The following is a 20,199-nucleotide window of genomic DNA, read 5'->3' on the forward strand; positions in this document are numbered from 1 at the left end:
CAAAGAGGGAAGCCCAAAGTCAAGCCTGGTCCAGGGCCGACTCAGAAGAACCTGACTAAATTTTTGGCCAGAGGAGACAGTCTTTGTTCCGTTCTAGACTTTACCAGGCTTCTTCATCCTGGCTATGCTGGGGTGCTTTTAAAAATATCAAGGCTGGGCACCACCCAACCCCTACTCCACCCTACCCGTGCTTCTGGATCAATTGGTCTCTGCTGAGGTCAGGCTTTAGTTTTGTCTTTCTATTTTTCCCAAGAGGTTGTACTGCGGTGTCAGGCAGAGAATCGCTCCATTAGGCGACGGCGGATGCGCAGATGCACCTGCCTTCCACACGCCAGTTAAGCCGCGCGCGAGGGTTTTCTAGGTTCCAGCACACCCCAGCCACTTAGCCGGCACCACCCCGAAGGGGCGGGGCCCAGGCCGCAGAAGGCGGGGCCACGGCTGAAGCTCAGCAGCTCCCCTCTCGGGAAAGCACTGCGCGTGACTCGCGGCGCTCAATGCAGAGGGAGCCAGGAGGTGGGCGATCACCCCCACTGGCCCAGAGGGCCGAACTACTGGCCATCCCAAGGGGCGGCAGGAGGGCAATTCAGATCGGACCATCGGCGCCACAGCTGCAGGGGAGGACCGGGCGTTACCAAGCTGTCTGAGAGAAGGGGGACGACTGCTTGTCACGGCTGCTACGCGACCCCTGCAGGGCGCGAGACGCTTCCGCTGCCTGCGCGATAGGACCACGCCGAGGCGAGAAACCAGGTAGGACGCGTCTTTGGGGCAGGCGAGATCCCGGAGATCCGCTGTCCTCGCGTTCCAAATGATCCCTTGGGAGAAAGGCCCTCAGTTTGCTCACCTATCCAGTCCTTAGCGCGCCCTCCCTTCCCTTCAGCCCTTCGCCCTCGTCCCGTCAGCCCCACCCTTCGGTCTTGCTTGACCCTCTGGACCAACCTCATCTTCAGTCCTATCCCTTCAGTTCCTCCATCCACTAAATCCTCAGTCACCCAGGACAAGCCATCCTTTGGGGCGTCACCTCAGGTCCACCCTAACCGTCTCCTCAAACTGTCCCTTCGAGACACCCCCTCAGCTGACTCGCGCCCAGGGGTCATCGTTGTCCCCACATCTCCTGTGACGGCCCTGGAGGAGCGCGCGTGGCCGCTCAGCACCCAACCCGGCGACTGCGGCGAGAGTCCTCTGCACGCCGGGTCCTTTGCACCCTCCGCCCCTTTGGCCCCTGGTTCCCACTTTGATGCCTGTTTGAGCCGGGCTGGGATCGCTCTCTCACATCCAGTTTTACCTTGGGAAAACCTGTGGCCTGGCATTTTGCCAGCCCACTGCTACCGCTCTTACCTGCTGCAAAGGGTATCGTGATCCCGTTGCCCAGGGCTGCCTTGGGATGCCAGGCTGGCCCTGAGGACACCAGGGGGCTGCCCTGGAGGCAAGGACCGTACACGATTCATGTGTATCTCCAGTGCCCAGCACAGTGCCTGGCACATGGTAGACTCGGTAAATATTTGATGGGTGAGTGAATGAATGAAACCAATGCAGAGGCTGTGAGGCAGTGTTTCATGGGAAGACGTGTCACTAGTTACATGAATTGGGGGGAAAAACGAAGGGCGTCAGGGGATTACTTGCGGTGTTCATGGTGGGAGCATAAAACTGAACATACTCAGTCTCTCAGTTCATGCATCTAATTTCATTTACATAGAAGCTTCTTTTTATTAGCTGTTTTACCTTTATGTTTACCAAAAAGAAAAAATTAAGGTCCAAGCCTGCAGAAATTTTTATTGGTCAGTCCTTCAGTGCCTGCCCAGATAATCTTTAAAGAGCTTTACCCAGGTGACCCCCCTCCTCTTGCCCTAGAGACTAACTGCTCCCTCTAGGGAAGAATTGTGGAGGCTAGCCACATCCTTCAAACCTGATTCAGTGTACCTGATCAGCTGGTGCTTCAGGACAGGTTGGAAGAATGACCTCAGTTACTTTACCCTTTTAATTCTTGGATACCTCCCCTTCCCCTGCCTCCAATGGAGAGGGGAGACATCCCAGCCTGGCCTAGTGTGAGACTTATCAAAGATTCCTAAATACTACTATAGTATGATCAGGCCATATGAGCCATTTATATCTCAGTAGACCAGCATCAGGCAGGGATTACCACTATCTGAACAGTGTCAGTAATAAACAAGAACACAGGCCTTTTAAAGATGGGATTCTCAAAGAACAGAGAGCCTGAAATCTGTTTTTGTTGGTTCCTAAGAGGATGACATGAACAGATTCAATTTCCTGAAGCTAAGACAGGGTTCGGCGATGTCAATTTTGGCCCAGGGTCCATGGGGAAATAGATGATACTGCTGACTGATGAAACAATGGCTGGAAAGCTGCAGGAGTTTATAAGAAGTAGTTGCCTGACAACTAGAGGCATTATTGTCACTGGGGCTCAGAGTACTGTTGTTCAGTCACTGAGTCGTGTCTGACTCTGTGACCCCATGTACTGCAGCACACCAGTCTTCTCGGTCCTTCACTATCTCCCTGGGCTTGCTCAAACTCTTATCTTTTGAGTCAGTGATGCCATCCAACCACCTCATCCTCCGTGACCGCCTTCTCCTCTTGCCCTCAATCTTTCCCAGCATCAGGGTCTTTTCCAATGAGTCAGCTCTTCACATCAAGTGGCCAAAGTATTGGAGCTTCAGCATCAGTCCTTCCAATGAATATTCTGGGTTGATTTCCTTTAGGATTGACTGGTTTGATCTCATTGCTGTCCAAGGGACACTCAAGAGTCTACTCCAGCACCACAGTACGAAAGTGTCAATTCAGAGTATTGGTAGGTAAAAACTGTGACTGGAGGTTCTTGGGGGGCTCCGTGGAAATTAGTAATGGTAATGGTGTCAGGGAGTTGGGAGATCCCACCGCTGTCTCTGGTGTTCTGCTATGCCAGTCCCTCCTCACTCACATATGTGCTCAGTTGTATTCGACTCTGCGTGTCCCTCCTACTGTATGGCTGTAGAGCATTCTCTGTCATTGTTTCTCTTCTGCTTTGAGCCAGGTCAAAATCTGATTTCCTCTGATTTTTATGTTAAGTGCCTAAGGTCCCTTTTTGAGGCCAGTCCTTCCTGACTGGAAGCTGGGTATGCTCTCACTCATTTCTAGCTTTGGTTTATCCTTCTCTACTTTTTCTTTCTCCCATTCTCTGACTTTGTAACTTTAGAAAGTAAGTCTTGGATCACAGATACTCAAAGCAGGAAGGGGCTCCTGAGCAGAATTAAGCATGGAGTTTAGAGACCAGTACTTTTAATTTTTTTTTTTTTTTTTTTGGTTAACCAATATGGTTTTTTTTGTTGTTTTTTTTTTAGAAGCGGAGCTAAAAGAGTCTTCTTCCACTCCGCGCTAAGGATTCTGGAAACAAGGAAATAACGCGAGAGACCTGGTTAACCAATATGTTTTTAATCAGCTTTTCTACACTAGTCTGTCTAGGTCCCTGTTAAGACCTCAGTATCCCCAAAACACTCTGGATTATTTATTTTCTCTTCACTTCCAATATGGCAGAGCATTGCCAGATAAAATACAGGATGCCAAGTTAAATTTGAATTTCAGATAAATAACAGAGTATCCCGTGTTTTTATTTGCTTCCTGTATTTTTATTTGCTTCCCTAGTTCATGGGAAGGTTTATGTGTTCTATTTTTCTCTGTGCAACTTTAGGACAATAACTCATCGTTTTTTTCTGTTACTCATACACAATGACTGAGCACTTAGTAAAAGTCAGTTGACTGAGATGGCTCACTGACTGCATGTTAGGGTAAGGGCAGGCTCTGTAGAGATAGTCCGTTGATCAGTGTTGAGGTTACCCAGAAAACACTCACTCAAACATTGACATATGATATTATAGTTCCTGTCAAATGAGTCTGTCATGCAAAATGAGTGTATTGTTTTGAATGACCACATATAAACATTGCTCTGAGATTGACTTCAGGGGGTGAGGGTGGAGAATGGGATGCATTCTAATGAAAAGTTATAACTCATAGCAGAATCTCTCTGGTATTACATTTATTCTTTTTTACTTAAGTTGTGGTAAAATTTATATAACATGAAATTTACTATTTAAACAGTTCTTAAACATACAATTCAGTGTCATTAAGTACATTCACATTGTTGTTCAGTCATCACCACCATCTATCTCCAGAACTTTTATCTTCTCAGACTGAAACTGCATACTCGTTAACAATAACTCATTTCCTGTTCTCCCAGCCCCTGACAACCACCATTCTACTTTCTTTCTCTATGATTTGACTACTCTCGGTACTACGTGTAAATTAATCATACAACATTTGTCTCTTTGTGACTGGTTTATTTCACTTAACAAAATGTCTTCAAGGTTCATCCATGTGGTAGCTTGCATCCCAATTTCCTTCCTTTTTAGGGCTGAATAATATCCGTTGCAAGTATATATCACATTATTTTTATCCACATAAAAGCTTGGGTTGCTTCCACTTTTTAGCTATTGTGAATAAAACTGCTTTGAACATTGGTGTACAGATATGAGTCCCTGTTTTCAATTCCATTGGATATATATCCAGAAATGGAACTGCTGAATCATATGGTAATTTTACATTTAATTTTTTGAGGAACTGCCTTACCATTTTTCACAGTGGCTGTACCATTTTACTTTCCCACCAGCAATGTCAAGCATTCCAGTTTTTCCACAGATTTGCCAACACTTATTTTGTGTTTTGTTTTTTTAAATAATAGTCATCCTAATGGGTCTGAGGGCTTCCCTGGTGGCTCAGACGGTGAAGCGTCTGTCTGCAATGCTGGAGTCCCAGGTTCGATCCCTGGGTTCGGGAAGATCCCCTGGAGAAGGAAATGGCAACCCACTCCAGTACTCTTGCCTGGAAAATCTCATGGACAGAGGAGCCTGGTAGGCTACAGTCCATGGGGTCACAAAGAGTTGGACACTACTGAGCGACTTTACTTATTTTAATGGGTCTGAAGCGGTATCTCATTGTGGTTTTGATTTGCATTTTTCTAATGGCTTGTGATGTTTAGTATCTTTTCTTGTGCTTATTGGCTGTTTTTATATTTTCTTTGAAGAAAAGTCAATTAGAAATCCTTTGCCTGTTTTTAATTGGGTTATATCTTTCTATTGTTGAATTGTAAGAGTTCTTTATATATTTAGGATAGAAGTCCCTTATTATGATATTATGATTTGAAAATATGTTCTCCCATTTCATGGGGTTGCCTTTTCACTCTTTTGTGATTCTTTGATACACAAAAGTTTTTAAATTTTGATGAGGTCCTACTTACCTATTTTTTCTCTGTTTGTCTGTGCTCTTGGTGTAGCCAATAAATCATTGCCAAATTCAATTCTTCTTTATCCATTCATCTGTCATGAAGCTTTTTCCCTATGTTTTCTTCCAAGTTTTCTTGAATAGATTTATCTCTTATGGTTAGGTCTTGATCTATTTTGAGTTAAATTTTATATGGAGTGTAAGATAAGGGCCTATTCTTTTGCATGTGGATATCCAATTTTCCTAACACCGTTTGTTGAAGACTGTCCTTTCCCCTTTGAATAGTGTTGCCATTCTTGTTGAGTATCAATTGACCAGAAATGCCAGGTTTATTTCTAGGCTCTCTATTTTTTTTTTTTTTATTGAGGTATAGTTGAATTACAGTGTTCAGCAAAGTGACTTGGTTATACATATATATACTTTCTTTTTCATATTCTTTTCCATTAAATATAGTTCCATGTGCTATACAGTAGGACCTTGTTGTTTATCCATTCTGTACACACCAGTTAGCATCTGCTAATCCCAAACTCCCAATCCACCCCTCCCACCCCCCACACCTTGGCAACCACCAGTCTATGCTCTATGCCCCTGATTTTGCTTCTGTTTCTTAGATTCATTTGTGTCATATTTTCAATTCCACATACAAGTGATATCATATGGTATTTGTCTTTGTCTTTCTGACTACTTCATTTAGTATAATAATCTCTAGTTGCATCCATGTTGTTGCAAATGGCATTATTGTGTTCTTTTTTATGACTGAGTAGTACTTCATGGCATCACTTGGATGGCATCACCAACTCAGTAGACATGAGTTTGAGAAAACTCCAGGAGATAGTGAAGGACAGGGAAGACTGGTGTGCTGCAGTCCATGGGTCACAAAAAGCCAGACACAGCTTAGAGACAGTGCTTCACAGTATATACACACCACATCTTCTTTACCCACTCATCCGTCAGTGGACATTTAGGCTATTTCCATGTCTTGGCTACTGTGAATGGTGCTGCTGTGAACATAGGAATGCATGTATCTTTTTGCATTATAGTTTTGTCTGGGTATATGCCCAGGAGTGGGATTGCTAGATCGTTTCATGGGCTTCCCTGGTGGCTCAGACAGTAAAGAACCTGCCTGCAATGCAAAAGACCCAGGTTCGATCCTGGGTCAGAAAGATCCCCTGGAGAAGGAAATGGCAACCCACTCCAGTATTTTTGCCTGGGAAATCCCATGGACAGAGGAGCCTGGTGGGCTACGGTCCATGGGGTCGCAAACAGTCAGACACGACTGAGTGACTAACACTTTCAACTTTTGTGGTAATTCTATTTTTAGTTTTCTGAGGAACCTCCATAGTTTTCCACCGTGACTGCACAGCTTACATTCCCATTAATGGTGTAGGAGGGTTCCTTTCACCATTTGTTAGCATTTGTTACTTGTAGACTAAAAAAAAAAAAAAATTTCAATGGTTGGTTTGTTTGGCTGCACCAGGTCTGTTACAGAATGTGATTTCATAGTTATGGCATGTGGGACCTAGTGCCTCAACCAGGGATTGAACCCTGGCACCCAGCATTGGGAGCATAGAATCTCGCCACTGGATCACCAGGGAAGTCCCCACCTTTAATGATGGCCATTCTGACCCTCATGAGGCAGTACCCTACTCTTTTGATGACTGTAAGCTGTGTGGTAAGGAAGTATGACTCCTACAACTTTGTTCTGTTTTTCAACCTTTTTTTTTAACTATTAAGGACCCCTTGTGATTTCATACAAATTTTAGAATGAATTTTTCTATTTCTGTAAAAATTACCATTAGGATTTTGAAAGGGATCTCACTGAATCTGTGGATTGCTTTGGGCAGTTGACATCTTTTCATTATTACAGAAAGAACACAGTGTTAGTTGCTTAGTCATGTCCAACTCTTTGTGACCACATGGACTGTAGCCCACCAGGCTTCTCTGTCCATGGGGTTCTCCAGGCAGGAATACTGGAGTGGGTAGCCATTCCCTTCTCCAGGGGATCTTCCCAACCTAGGGATTGAACCTGAGTTTCCCTCATTGCAGGCAGATTGTTTACTATCTGAGTCACCAGGGAAGCCTCACATAAGATCTACCCTCTTAACAAATTTTAAGTTTACAATATATTGTTTATTGTAGGTATATTGTTTTACAGCATATCTTTAGAGCTTATTCATCTTGCTTGACTGAAACTTTATACCCAATGAACAACAACTCCCCATTTCCCTCTCCCCCAGTCAGCTGTCATTCTACTCTTTGATTCATGAATTTAACTATTTTAGATTCCTGATATAAGTGGAATTGGGCAGTATTTGTCATTCTGTGTCATTCTGTGATTTAGCCTATTTCACTTAGCATAATTTCCATCCGTATTGCAGGTGTTGCATATTGCAGGTGTTGACATCTTAACAATATTAAGTCTTATGATCCATGAACACATGATATCTTCCCACTTACTTCTTTAATTTCTTCCAGTAGCATTTTATAGTTTTCAGTGTACAAGCCTTTACCTTCTTGGTTAAGTTTATTCCTAAGTATTTTACTCTTTCTGATGCTGTTGTAAATGGAATTATTTTCTTAATTTCCTTTTCAGATTGTTCATTATTTTGTCTAGAAACACTAAACTGATTTTTAAAATTTCTTTCTCTCATCCTTATTTATTTTTAAAATATTTATTTATTTGGCTGCGCCAGGTCTCAGTTGCAACACGTGGCATCCTTAAGTTGCAGCTCTCAGACTCCTAGTTGTGGTATGTGGGATCCAGTTCCCTGACTAGAGTTTGAACCCAGGTCCTCTGCATTGGTAGCACAGAGTCACCAAAGAAAAGTTAAGTTATAGTCTATATACTGTGTATAAAACAAAAGTGTGTAAGTAAAAGTATACATTTTAAAAGTTTTACCGAAATACCTAAATTAAAAAAAAATTATTCTTGATACTTAAAGCAGAAAATTGCTGTTCTCTGGAATTCTTGGAAGATGAGACTTTGAGCTCTGAAATGTATGCTGTTTTTGGCTTCTTGTGTGAGATCCTGTGGTCAAGGATGACAAGTTGATAACTGGGTGGAGAGGGAAAAAGAGTCAGCCAACTTCTGGCTAGATTTAGTTATTTTAGGATCCAAAGTTTATACTTAAGTTTATCTTAGGATCCTAAAATCTATATTTAACTTGTTTATCTGTTTTTATACTTTTGTACTTCCTTTCTTCTCTTATATAATTATTTTAAGAATGAAAATAGAACCTTATATATAGTGTCCTTAGGGAAAAAATAGAAAATCGGTTTTTACCCATGTTCAGGTAAAAGAAAGATCAGAATATTCCTAAAGTCAGTATAGATAGGATTCAGAAGACCCCAAGGGAAAAAGCAAAAACTCAGATGGGAGAGTTGGGAACCCACTCCTGATCCCATTCATCTGAGAGTTGTTTCACTTCCAAAATGTTATTTTCTTGTTATCTTAAGGATAACAAGGATCTGTTTATTTAAAGATACAGCCAGGGACTTCCCTGGTGGTCCAGTGTTTAAGAATCCATCTTACAATGCAGGGGATGTGGGTTTGATCCCTGGTTGGGGAACTAAGCCCACACCCCACAGCTACTGAAGCGTCACACTCTGGAGCCCTAGAGCCACAACTAAAAAGAAGCCTGAGCACTGCAAAAAAAGATCCTGCATGTACCACAACTAAACGTGAAGCAGCCAAATAAATAAATTTTTTTTTAAAAGATACAGCCAAACTGTTATCAGACCAACCTAATCTCTGAAGGTTCTAGATAGCTAGAGTTTTTCTGCGAGGCTAATCATTTCCTTTTAAATATCCTCCAAATTAGGGTCCCCAACCTCCAGGATCTAATGTCTGATCTGAGGTGGAGCTGATGTAATAACAATAGAAATAAAATGCACAATAAATATAATGCTCTGGAATCACCCTGAAACCACAGCCACCACCCCATCCCCCGGGTCCATGGAAAGACTGTCTTCCATGAAACTGGTCTCTGGTGCCAGAAAGGTTGGGAACCACCTTTTGATCTCCTGCTCCAAAAGGATAGTAATTTAAACATTTCTGTCTCACTTATATATTACTGTTTAACAAACATTCCACAACTTAGTGGCTTACAACAATGACTGATTGTATCCAGTTTTGTGAGTTGGCTAAGGGGTTTTTCACAGTTCCAAAAGATGAGTTCTTGAAATGTTTTGAATAGGAGCATTGCTGGGTGAATTGTCTCCCAAGGAGATTACTTTGAAGGACTTCTCTTATTTGGTGGGAGAGGGCCATTCTGCTTCTATTCAAAACATTTCCAGAACCCATCTTTTGGAACTGCAAAAAAACCCTTAGCCAGCTCACAAAACTGTGAGATATAATCAGTCATTGTTGTAAGCCACTAAGTTGTGGAATGTTTGTTATACAGTAATATATACATGAGACAGCAATGTTTAAATTACTGTTTTTTGGAACAGCAGTCCCCAATCTTTTACTCCTTAGATAGTGTAATGTCAGGTTCAGTTTATAGGCTGGTTTATGTGATATGCTTAGCCTCACATCCAACACAGCAACTTGCAACATTATTAGTTTATTCATCCCTAATGATAGTGGTTGGAGAAGGGAGTCCTGGAAGCAGGACCACCTGCCCATTATGCATCCTGAGTCCTTTTGACAGCCAGGTGGTGGTGATAGATAGTTAACAAGGAGCACTAACAGCTCCTTAAGCTATGGCTTTTTATTGGGTTGTTGAGAACATGTAGTAGAGAATAGAAATTTTCAAAATGTTTTTTAGAGGGGAGATCTTTGTTCAAGTATATTCCACAGATAAGTGGACACAAAAAGGTAAAGGCTGAGCTGTTTTGGTTGAAGGCAAGGGGTTGGGAGAAGTAGAGTCTAACCTGTTCATCTCTCCTTCCTTCCCTCTCTACCCCATTCACTTCCCTTTCATTGTCAATGGAAGGGCTCTGTAAAGCACACTTTAAGCCAGTCACGGTGACTACTGAGTTTTGCCTACTGAGTCATGACTCCAAAGTGGAAAGAGGTTGAAAGAAGTGAAGATCCCATCATCTTCAGCTGATCACCTGCCAGTAACCAATCATGGTTTGACAGAAATATAGCCAAAATATTTACTGCATACATACCTAAATTCCTATGTGAAACACTTAGCCTTAATTTAATGAGCTGTCTGGAACCAGGAATGAATTATAGATTCCTTTTACCCTTTGATCCAAGACCTATGCTAATTTGTCAACCTTTTTTAGTCCAAATCCAAGAAAATATTTTCTAGCCATAACTTCTAGTTTGTAGTATGGAAAAAGTTTGTTTTTAGAATATTTTATAATAATGTATATGCTTTAAATATATATATACACATTGAACATTGGATGGGCTCTGTACCTCCCTCCCTTTGCATGCTATTAGCCTCTTTGCTTAATTTCCTCTAGATATGTGTTAATTCTTAAACTTGAGGCTACATAAAAATCACCTGTCACTCCCGAAGTTCTGATTCAGTAAGTCCAACCATTTACCAGTCTAATAAATTCCAAGGAGAGGCTGATTCTACTGGTCCATAGACTACACTTTGAGTAGAACTACTGTTAGACCCGAACTCTAGTCTCAGCTTGATAAGTGGTTCTCAGGTTTAATCAACATAAAGGTTTTGGTTTTGATTTTGAAAGAAATGAAAAGACTCTAATGCATAAGCCCCGGGAATCAAAGGCCAAATAGTGCCACTAAGAGTGTGATTTATGGCATATCATCTCCACAGTGTTTTCTTCCTTTAGAGATTAGGTTTATAAACCTATTACTCATTTAAGATTAAGAGATTGTGGAGAATACAGTCCAAAGAAATGCTATTCACTGCTCAGATTTTAACCTAGAAAATGTTTAAACTTAACTGTGTTTTTATGGAGACAAACGAAATGAAGGATACTATGATATTTTCCTTTGAAACAAATAAATCTTGTCTATTTTGTTTAAAAATATTTTCTGAGAAAGTGTTTGTCTCTTTCTGTAATTAAAGGTGAAATATATTTTCACTGTTGAAAATCTAGAAAAATACAGACAAGTATAAAATGACAACATCTAATCGAACAGTTTTTGGAAACCAAATTTTTAATAGTTGGGTAACAAATCCATTGTTTGAATTTACCATAATTTACTTAACACAAATGTTAGACATTTGAGGTTTCTAAAAATAGCTTTCTCTTTTCTGAAAAATGTTCAGATTAATAACCTTATAAAAAAATCTTTGATAATTTCTTTAGTATAGAATTCTGGAGGTGGAATTAGAGGATTTGAATATTTTTAAGACTGGATATATATATACATTTTCCCCCAACCTCAATACGAGGGTACCCAAATATGCTCATGGAAGAGTTGACTCATTGGAAAAGACTCTGATGCCAGGAGGGATTGGGGGCAGGAGGAGAAGGGGACGACAGAGGATGAGATGGCTGGATGGCGTCACTGACTCGATGGACCTGAGTCTGAGTAAACTCCGGGAGTTGGTGATGGACAGGGAGGCCTGACGTGCTGCGATTCATGGGGTCGCAAAGAGTTGGACACGACTGAGCGACTGAACTGAACTGAACTGAACTGAAATATGCTTTTATTGACAAAATGTGAAAACGCCTGTTTTAGTTGTCTTCACCAGGATTAACTATTACTGTTTTGTTTGATAATTGATGAATTTAAAGCAATATTTTAATAGTGTTTTAAATCTTATTGTATGCTTATTAGCTATATTCTGTTCCCTCTTCTATGGAATGTTTGCTCATATCCTGCCCATTTTCCTATTATGATCTTAGTTTTAAGGGAATAAGTCAGTCACAGAAGGACAAATACTGCATGATTCCATTTGTATGAGGAATCTAAAATAGTCAAAGTCATAGATACAGGAAAAAGAATAGTGGTTGCCAGGAGCTGGGGGTGGGGGAAATGAGATGCTGTTCAACTGGTATAGTTTGAGTTATGCAAGATGAATAAGTTCTAGAGATCTGCTGTACGTTATGCTTATGGTTAGCAATATTGCCTGTATACTTTAAAATTTTTTAAGTGAATAGAAATATAGAAAATTTGAGCACCTAACTACTCCTCAAGGATATTGCTTCATCGTTTAATTCCTCTCTTTCTAAATCTTCAATGTCAGTGGAGACAAAGTTACAAAAAAGAAAAGAAAGAGTAAAAGTGTATTTCCCAGAACTAAAGAAGAGTCTCCAAATCAAAAGGGCCCACTGAGTGCCCAGCACAACCAATAGAAATACCATACCCTAGGGCAACTCGTCATGAAAATTTAGGACATTAGGGATATAGAGAAATTTTAAACCAGTGTTCTTTTTTAAAAGTTTACATACAAGCATCGGAAATCAGAATGGCACTGTACTCAACAAGAATGAAATCTAATTAGTAAACAGTGAGCAGTGTTTTCAGATTCATGAGAGGAATTGATTTCTAACCTAGGGTTTTATGCTCAGCCAAATTATCAACAGTAAGAGTTTAAAATATATACTTTCAGATACTCATTACAAAAATATTCCTACTATGTATCCTTTCTTAGAAAGCTATTACAGAATATGCTTCAGCAAAATGAGAATATAAACAAGAAAGAAGAAATCATGAGATCTAGGGCATGGGATCACAGGGCAACTAAGAGAAGAGAGGCAAAGAAAATTCCTAGGATGAGGATAAAGAGATGTCCAGCATGATAGTGGTGTTGTAAACCATAGAGGAGAGTCAGTTCAAATGTATCAGGAGAACAGAAAGTTCCAGAAGGATTATGGTCCAGGAAAAAAAAAAAAAAAAAGGAACTATGTTTGACTGTTTGGAAAATTAGATTGAGAGCAATTTTTACAGTTCTGCTAGAGAATTTGGGAAGAATTAGGGATAAATATATAGAAAACTAAACTAAAGAGAGTCATGTATTAAAGTTACAACCCATCATTTCATGGCAAATAGATGGGGAAACAATGGAAACCGTGACAGACTTTATTTTCTTGGGCTCCAAAATCACTGCAGATGGTGACTGCAGGCATGAAATTAAAAGACGCCTGCTCCTTGGAAGAAAAGCTATGACCAATCTAGACAGCATATTATAAAGGAAAGACATTATTTTACCTACAAAGGTCCATTTGGTCAAAGCTATGATTTTTCCAGTAGTTATGTATGGATGTGAGAGCTGGACAGGAGAAAAGTGAGTGAGTGAGTGAGTGAGTGAAAGATGCTCAGTTCAGTCGCTCAGTCGTGTCCGACTCTTTGGGAGCCCATGAATCGCAGCACACCAGGCCTCCTTGTCCATCACCAACTCCCAGAGTTCACTCAGATTCACGTCTATTGAGTCAGTAATGCCATCCAGCCATCTCATCCTCTGTCATCCCCTTCTCCTCCTGCCCCTAATCCCTCCTAGCATCAGAGTCTTTTCCAATGAGTCAACTCTTCTCATGAGGTGGCCAAAGTATTGGAGTTTCATATTTAGCATCATTCCTTCCAAAAAACACCTAGGGCTGATCTCCTTTAGGATGGACTAGTTGGATCTCCTTGCAGTCCAAGGGACTCTCGAGAGTCTTCTCCAACACCACAGTTCAAAACCATCAATTCTTCAGTGCTCAGCTTTCTTCATAGTCCAACTCTCACATCCATATATGACCACTGGAAAAACCATAGCCTTGACTAGACGGACCTTTGTTGGCAAAGTAATGTCTCTGCTTTTCAATATGCTATCTAGATTGGTCATAACTTTTCTTCCAAGGAGTAAGCGTCTTTTAATTTCATGGCTGCAATCACAATCTGAAGTGATTTTGGAGCCCAAAAAAATAAAGTCTGACACTGTTTCCACTGTTTCCCCATCTATTTCCCATGAAGTGATGGGACCAAATGCCATGATCTCCATTTTCTGAATGTTGAGCTTTAAGCCAACTTTTTCACTCTCCTCTTTCACTTTCATCAAGAGGCTTTTTAGTTCCTCTTCACTTTCTGCCATAAGGATGGTGTCATCTGCATATCTGAGGTTATTGATATTTCTCCCGGCAATCTTGATTCCAGCTTGTGCTTCTTCCAGCCCGGTGTTTCTCATGATGTACTCTGCATATAAGTTAAATAAGCAGGGTGACAATATACAGCCTTGACATACTCCTTTTCCTACTTGGAACCAGTCTGTTGTTCCATGTCCAGTTCTAACTGTTGCTTCCTGACCTGCATATAGGTTTCTCAAGAGGCAGGTCAGGTGGTCTGGTATTCCCATCTCTTGAAGAATTTTCCACAGTTTATTGTCATCCACACAGTCAAAGACTTTGGCGTAGTCAATAAAGCAGAAATAGATGTTTTTCTGGAACTCTCTTGCTTTTTCGATGATCCAGCAGATGTTGGCAATTTGATCTCTGGTTCCTCTGCCTTTTCTAAATCCAGCTTGAACATCTGGAATTTCACGGTTCATGTACTGCTGAAGCCTGGCTTGGAGAATTTTGAGCATTACTTTACTAGCATGTGAGATGAGTGCAATTGTGTGGTAGTTTGAGCATTCTTTGGCATTGCCTTTCTTTGGGATTGGAATGAAAACTGACCTTTTCCAGTCCTGTGGCCACTGCTGAGTTTTCCAAATTTGCTGGCATATTGAGTGCAGCACTTTCACAGCATCATCTTTCAGGATTTGGAATAGCTCAACTGGAATCCCATCACCTCCACTAGCTTTGTTCGGTGATGCTTTCTAAGGCCCACTTGACTTCACATTCCAGGATGTCTGGCTCTAGGTCAGTGATCACACCATCATGATTATCTGGGTCGTGAAGATCTTTTTTGTACAGTTCTTCTGTGTATTCTTGCCACCTCTTCTTAATATCTTCTGCTTCTGTTAGGTCCGTACCATTTCTGTCCTTTATTGAGCCCATCTTTGCATGAAAAGTTCCCTTGGTATCTCTAATTTTCTTGAAGAGATCTCTAGTCTTTCCCATTCTGTTGCAAAAGATGCTCAGTTGTGTTCAACTCCTTGTGACTCCATGGACAGCAAAAAAGGCTGAGCACCGAAGAATTGATGCCTTCAAACTGGTGCTGGAGAAGACTCTTGAGAGTCCCTTGGACAGCAAGGAGGTCAAAGCAGTCAATCCTAAAGAAAATCAACCCTGAATATTCCTTAGAAGGACTGATGCTGAAGCTGAAGTGCCAATACTTTGGTCACCTGATGCAAAGAGCTGACTTATGAGAAATGACCCTGACGCTGGGAAGATTGAAGGCAAGAGAAGAAGGGGACGGAGGATGAGATGGTCGAATGGCATCACTGACTCAATGGACATGAGTTTGAGCAAACTCCAGGAGATCAAGGACACGAAAGCCTGGCGGGCTGCAGTCCACGGGGTTGCAAAGAGTCGGACATGACTAAGCAACTGAGCAACAACAAATAGACTCTTATTTGCTATACCAAGTCATAGCAAACACTGGATATTAATTAAATCAGAAAGTGTGAGAAAGGTGGATGTAGGAAGTAAAAAAAGAATGTTTAAAATTAAGAAATAATTAATATGCATGTGATTTATAAACATGAACATAAATGCCAGATGAGACTGCTAAAAGATTTGAAAGTAATGGAAAATGACACAGAGATAGAAGGGGATTGGAGCTATGGATTTCTATTATTCGTCAGAAGCTTTATAGGACAATGAATACTGGAGTGGGTAGCCTTTTCCTTCTCTACGGGATCTTCCCAACCCAGGGATCTAACCCAGGTGTCCTGAGTTGCAGGTGGATTCTGTACCAGCTGAGCCACAAGGGAAGCCCTTTCACTTTTAACTTTGTAACCATGTGCATATATTAATTTGATAAGGTCTTTACTTTTTAAAATAAATCCCCTGACACCACATCAGCCTCTGGGTAGTGACTGTCTTTACTGTAACAGCCAACCTTTGTTGACCACCCAACCATTCTGCTTGATTTTCCATTCACTTTTGCACCCTCTGCAGTCTAATTTCATTTCCACTAACCACTCCCCTGAAATTGTTTATGTCAAGGTCATCAGTGGACTCCTGGTTGCCAAATATGATGGACACTTTCAACGACTCTGTTTTCTTTCAGTTTGTCTAAGACACCAACCACTGTCTTGCCTCAGGGCCTTTCACACATGTCATTCCTTCTGCCTGGAATGTTGTCCCCACCTTTTCACCTGTTTAACTTCCCTTCAGCTAACCTTTCAAGGCCCAACATGTAATTACAGAGAGGCCTTCACAATTTACCAGAAAGGCCTTCCCTGACCTCTTAATCACATCTGTCATTAGTCTTAATCAGACCTTCTTAATACTCTGCACTTTATTTTCAAGGCATTTATCACATTTCATAATTGTATTTTTATTTATGTGATTGTTTGCTTTCCTCCACTAGATTGTAAGCTTCCTGAGGGCAGGGCTAATATCTATTTTGTTTACCACTGTATTCCTAGCAATAGTCTATTCCTAGCCAATAGGAATCTTTGCCCAAAGATTGAATAATAGTCCTCGAAAGAGGTATTTCAGGAGGGCCTAGAAGTAGAGCACTGATTTTAGGAATTAAAAGAAAGGATAGATTAGAGAGGCTTTTCTACAGCAGAAGCTACGGGACTTGGATAGGGTCTCCTGGGGTACATGTTTGGAAATAATTAGACCTTTTAAGTAGAATCTTGTCAGCCCATGAATTTATGTAGAGGACTCACCTTCTCTGTCTTCTGCTAATGTAATTCAGGTAATCATGTACCTGTATTCACTGGGTAGGAAAATCTTGATTCATAGATAAATTGCATATTCACACTGACTTTCTCTGTATATTATCTTGTGATGTTTCCTGAGATTGAGTCACTTTCCAGCTTCTAGGGGGCAAAGAATAGAGCCATAGGGTTAAAGATTTTGAGGTGGTATGCCTGTTGAAATGTACTGGGTATGACAGTGACAAGATTCTCTGCTGTGAATTGGTAAATTGAATAGTAGTGCAGCCTCAGAAGTCAATGGGAAGGATTTAGATTCAAGGAAAGAAGACATTCCTGATTCACATTCATTATAATTATTTACTGAGCCTTCAGTTCAGTCAGTTCAGTCACTCAGTTGTGTCCGACTCTTTGCGACCCCATGAAGCGCAGCACCCAGGCCTCCCTATCCATCACCAACTCCCAGAGTCCACCCAAACCCGTGTCCATTGAGTCGGTGATGCCATCCAACCATCTCATCCTCTTTCATCCCCTTCTCCTCCTGCCCTCAATCCCTCCCAGCATCAAGGTCTTTTTAAATGAGTCAGCTCTTTGCATCAGGTGGCCAAAGTATTGGAGTTTCAGCTTCAACATCAGTCCTTCCAATGAACACCCAGGACTGATCTCCTTTAGGATAGACTGATTGGATCTCCTTGCAGTCCAAGGGACTCTCAAGAGTCTTCTCCAACACCACAGTTCAAAAGCATCAATTCTTCGGCGCTCAGCTTTCTTCATAGTCCAACTCTCACATCCATACATGACTACTGGAAAAACCATAGCCTTGAATAGATGGACCTTTGTTGACAAAGTAACATCTCTGCTTTTTAATATGCTGTCTAGGTTAGACATAACTTTCCTTCCAAGGAGTAAGCATCTTTTAATTTCATGGCTGCAGTCACCATCTGAAGTGATTTTGGAGCCCAGAAAAATAAAGTCAGCCACTGTTTCCATTGTTTCCCCATCTATTTGCCATAAAGTGATAGGACTGGATGCCATGATCTTCGTTTTCTGAATGTTGAGCTTTAAGCCAACTTTTTCACTCTCCTCTTTCACTTTCATCAAGAGGCTGTTTAGTTCTTCTTCACTTTCTGCCATAAGGGTGGTGTCATCTGCTGTTGCTGCTGCTAAGTCACTTCAGTCATGTCCGACTCTGTGTGACCCCATAGACGGCAGCCCACCAGGCTCCCCCATCCCTGGGATTCTCCAGGCAAGAACACTGGAGTGGGTTGCCATTTCCTTCTCCAATGCATGAAAGTGAAAAGTGAAAGGGAAGTTGTTCAGTCGTGTCCGACTCTTCGAGACCCCATGGACTGCAGCCTACCAGGCTCCTCCGTCCATAGGATTTTCCAGACAAGAGTACTGGAGTGGGGTGCCATCACCTTCTCCAGTGTCATCTGAGTCTTCACTAAATGCCAATCATTGTTCCACATGTTTTCTATATCTTTTAACTTCCACCAGCACCCTGTAAGAGGAGGTATTATTAGCCCCATGTACAGGTGAAGAAAGTGAGGGGAGTCAAATAATTTGCCTTTAAACTTTTTCATGATGGCCATTCTGACGTGCACTCATCTTCTCCTGCAAGAACACCAAAATCACAACTAGCTGCCGAACAGCCATCAACAGGAGAATGTTGGATCCCACCAGAATTAGTCCTTAGAGGCAGAGTTATATACCAGCCGTTTCTTAGCTCCCTTCCAAGTGGCACAGTGGTAAAGAATCTGCCTGCCAATTCAGGAGACACAAGATACATGGGTTCGATCCCTGGGTTGGGAAGATCCCCTGGAGGAGTAAATGGCAACCACTCCAATATTCTTGCCTGGAAAATTCCATGGACAGAAGAGCCTGGCAGGCTACAGTCCATGGGGTCACAAAGAGTCGGACGTGACTAAGCATGTGCACAAGGTCAAGGTCTCTGTTGACCAGAAAGAAAAGTGCTTGGCCTAAAGCTGGAGAGAGCAAATCAGAGTTCAGTTTCTTCATTATAAATGAACAGCAGTTTCTTAGTTGAAGTGAGTTGTTATGCCTTAAACAAAAGTGTTTGATGTAAATAGGGACTGAACTCCTGCAGAATGAATGGGAATAAAAATGGGGCTCAACTGAGAGCAAGTTATTGATAGATTCTAGTGACTACTTGGGAGAGGGCAATGGCAACCCACTCCAGTGTTCTTGCCTGGAGAATCCCATGGATGGAGGAGCCTGGCTGCCATCTATGGGGTCGCACAGAGTCGGACACGACTGAAGCAACTTAGCAGCCGCAGTAGATGACACCACCCTTATGGCAGAAAGTGAAGAACTAAACAGCAGCAGCAGTGACTACTTGAAGGGCCAGAGTTTTCAACCAAAACACATAACTTTGGTTGCCAATTCAGTATAAACTGGTCCCTGATTTAATAAATATGCTAACCTCCTTCCATGGACAGAGATGGCTTTTATGGATTAACTGTGTATCCTTTGAATATAGCACATTCCAAAGGCCTACTTCATAGTTTGTGTGGTCATAATTATTTAGTTGTTTGTTTAGTCTCCCCAGGCGAACTTATAAGCACTATATGAAGGCCAGCCCCGGATCTGCTTTGTTCACATAGTCTGGTGCCTTGAAATTCATAGATGCTCGGTTCATGTTTATTGGCTTATTCATCTTGTTCTTGGGCAAGACTGGCATCTGAGGTTCTCAGGGCCACAAACAAATTCTATACATCTGCCCAAAGCAGGGGAGGAAGGCCTCCCAGAGCCTTGTTGTGCTTCTGGGGTGAGCTATTAGACTCCCTAGGTTCTGCCTCGTTTGGGTGGAGCCTCAAAGACTTGATGCCACTGGTCTTAGCAGTGGGGCTCTGGTTTTAGTAGTGGGGCTCATCTTTGTTCTGAGATGTTAACTGTAAACAAATTGTGCTATTTCCTGTCCCCTGGGGAACTCAAAGGGGCTACAATTGAGGGGCAGTGACAGCACAAGAGTTACAGTGTTCTCTGCTGGAACCTCCCTATTGCTAGCCAGAGATGGCTCCAATATAGGCTAGCCAATCAGGAAATTCCAAACTCTTTTCCTGAACTCTAAACAGCTAGAGGAATCTCTCCAGCTGGAGTTGGAAAAGCTCCCAGTGAGGAGAGCCGAGTCTTACGTAACTTTTATGGACTGACCATTTTTAGGAAAAAACAAACAGTTTCTCAGCTAGTGCTGGACTTTTTGAGGCACATCCTGCATTCTTTCCTGGAGGCTCAGCCTCTCACAAAACAGAGTTGAAGACTGGTGAGGTTCAACGGGGAC

The 20,199-nt window shown here is 41.8% G+C and overlaps 1 protein-coding gene across 6 annotated transcripts in view; it reads left to right on the plus strand.

Annotated features, from left to right (window-relative positions):
- The first annotated feature begins 434 nt into the window (after positions 1-434).
- The window catches only part of RUSC2 (RUN and SH3 domain containing 2), a 61,892-nt gene continuing 42,127 nt past the window's right edge, over positions 435-20,199 (plus strand). For 2 of the 6 annotated variants that reach the window (XM_061426859.1, XM_061426858.1), the window contains exon 1: positions 435-747. The gene's annotated coding sequence lies outside the window, so the exon portion shown is untranslated. The remainder of the gene's footprint in view (positions 748-20,199) is intronic. The other 4 variants (XM_061426864.1, XM_061426863.1, XM_061426865.1 and 1 more) reach the window with 3 other exon arrangements.

The sequence above is a fragment of the Bos javanicus genome, chromosome 8 (assembly GCF_032452875.1).
Source record: "Bos javanicus breed banteng chromosome 8, ARS-OSU_banteng_1.0, whole genome shotgun sequence".
Lineage (NCBI taxonomy): Eukaryota > Metazoa > Chordata > Mammalia > Artiodactyla > Bovidae > Bos > Bos javanicus.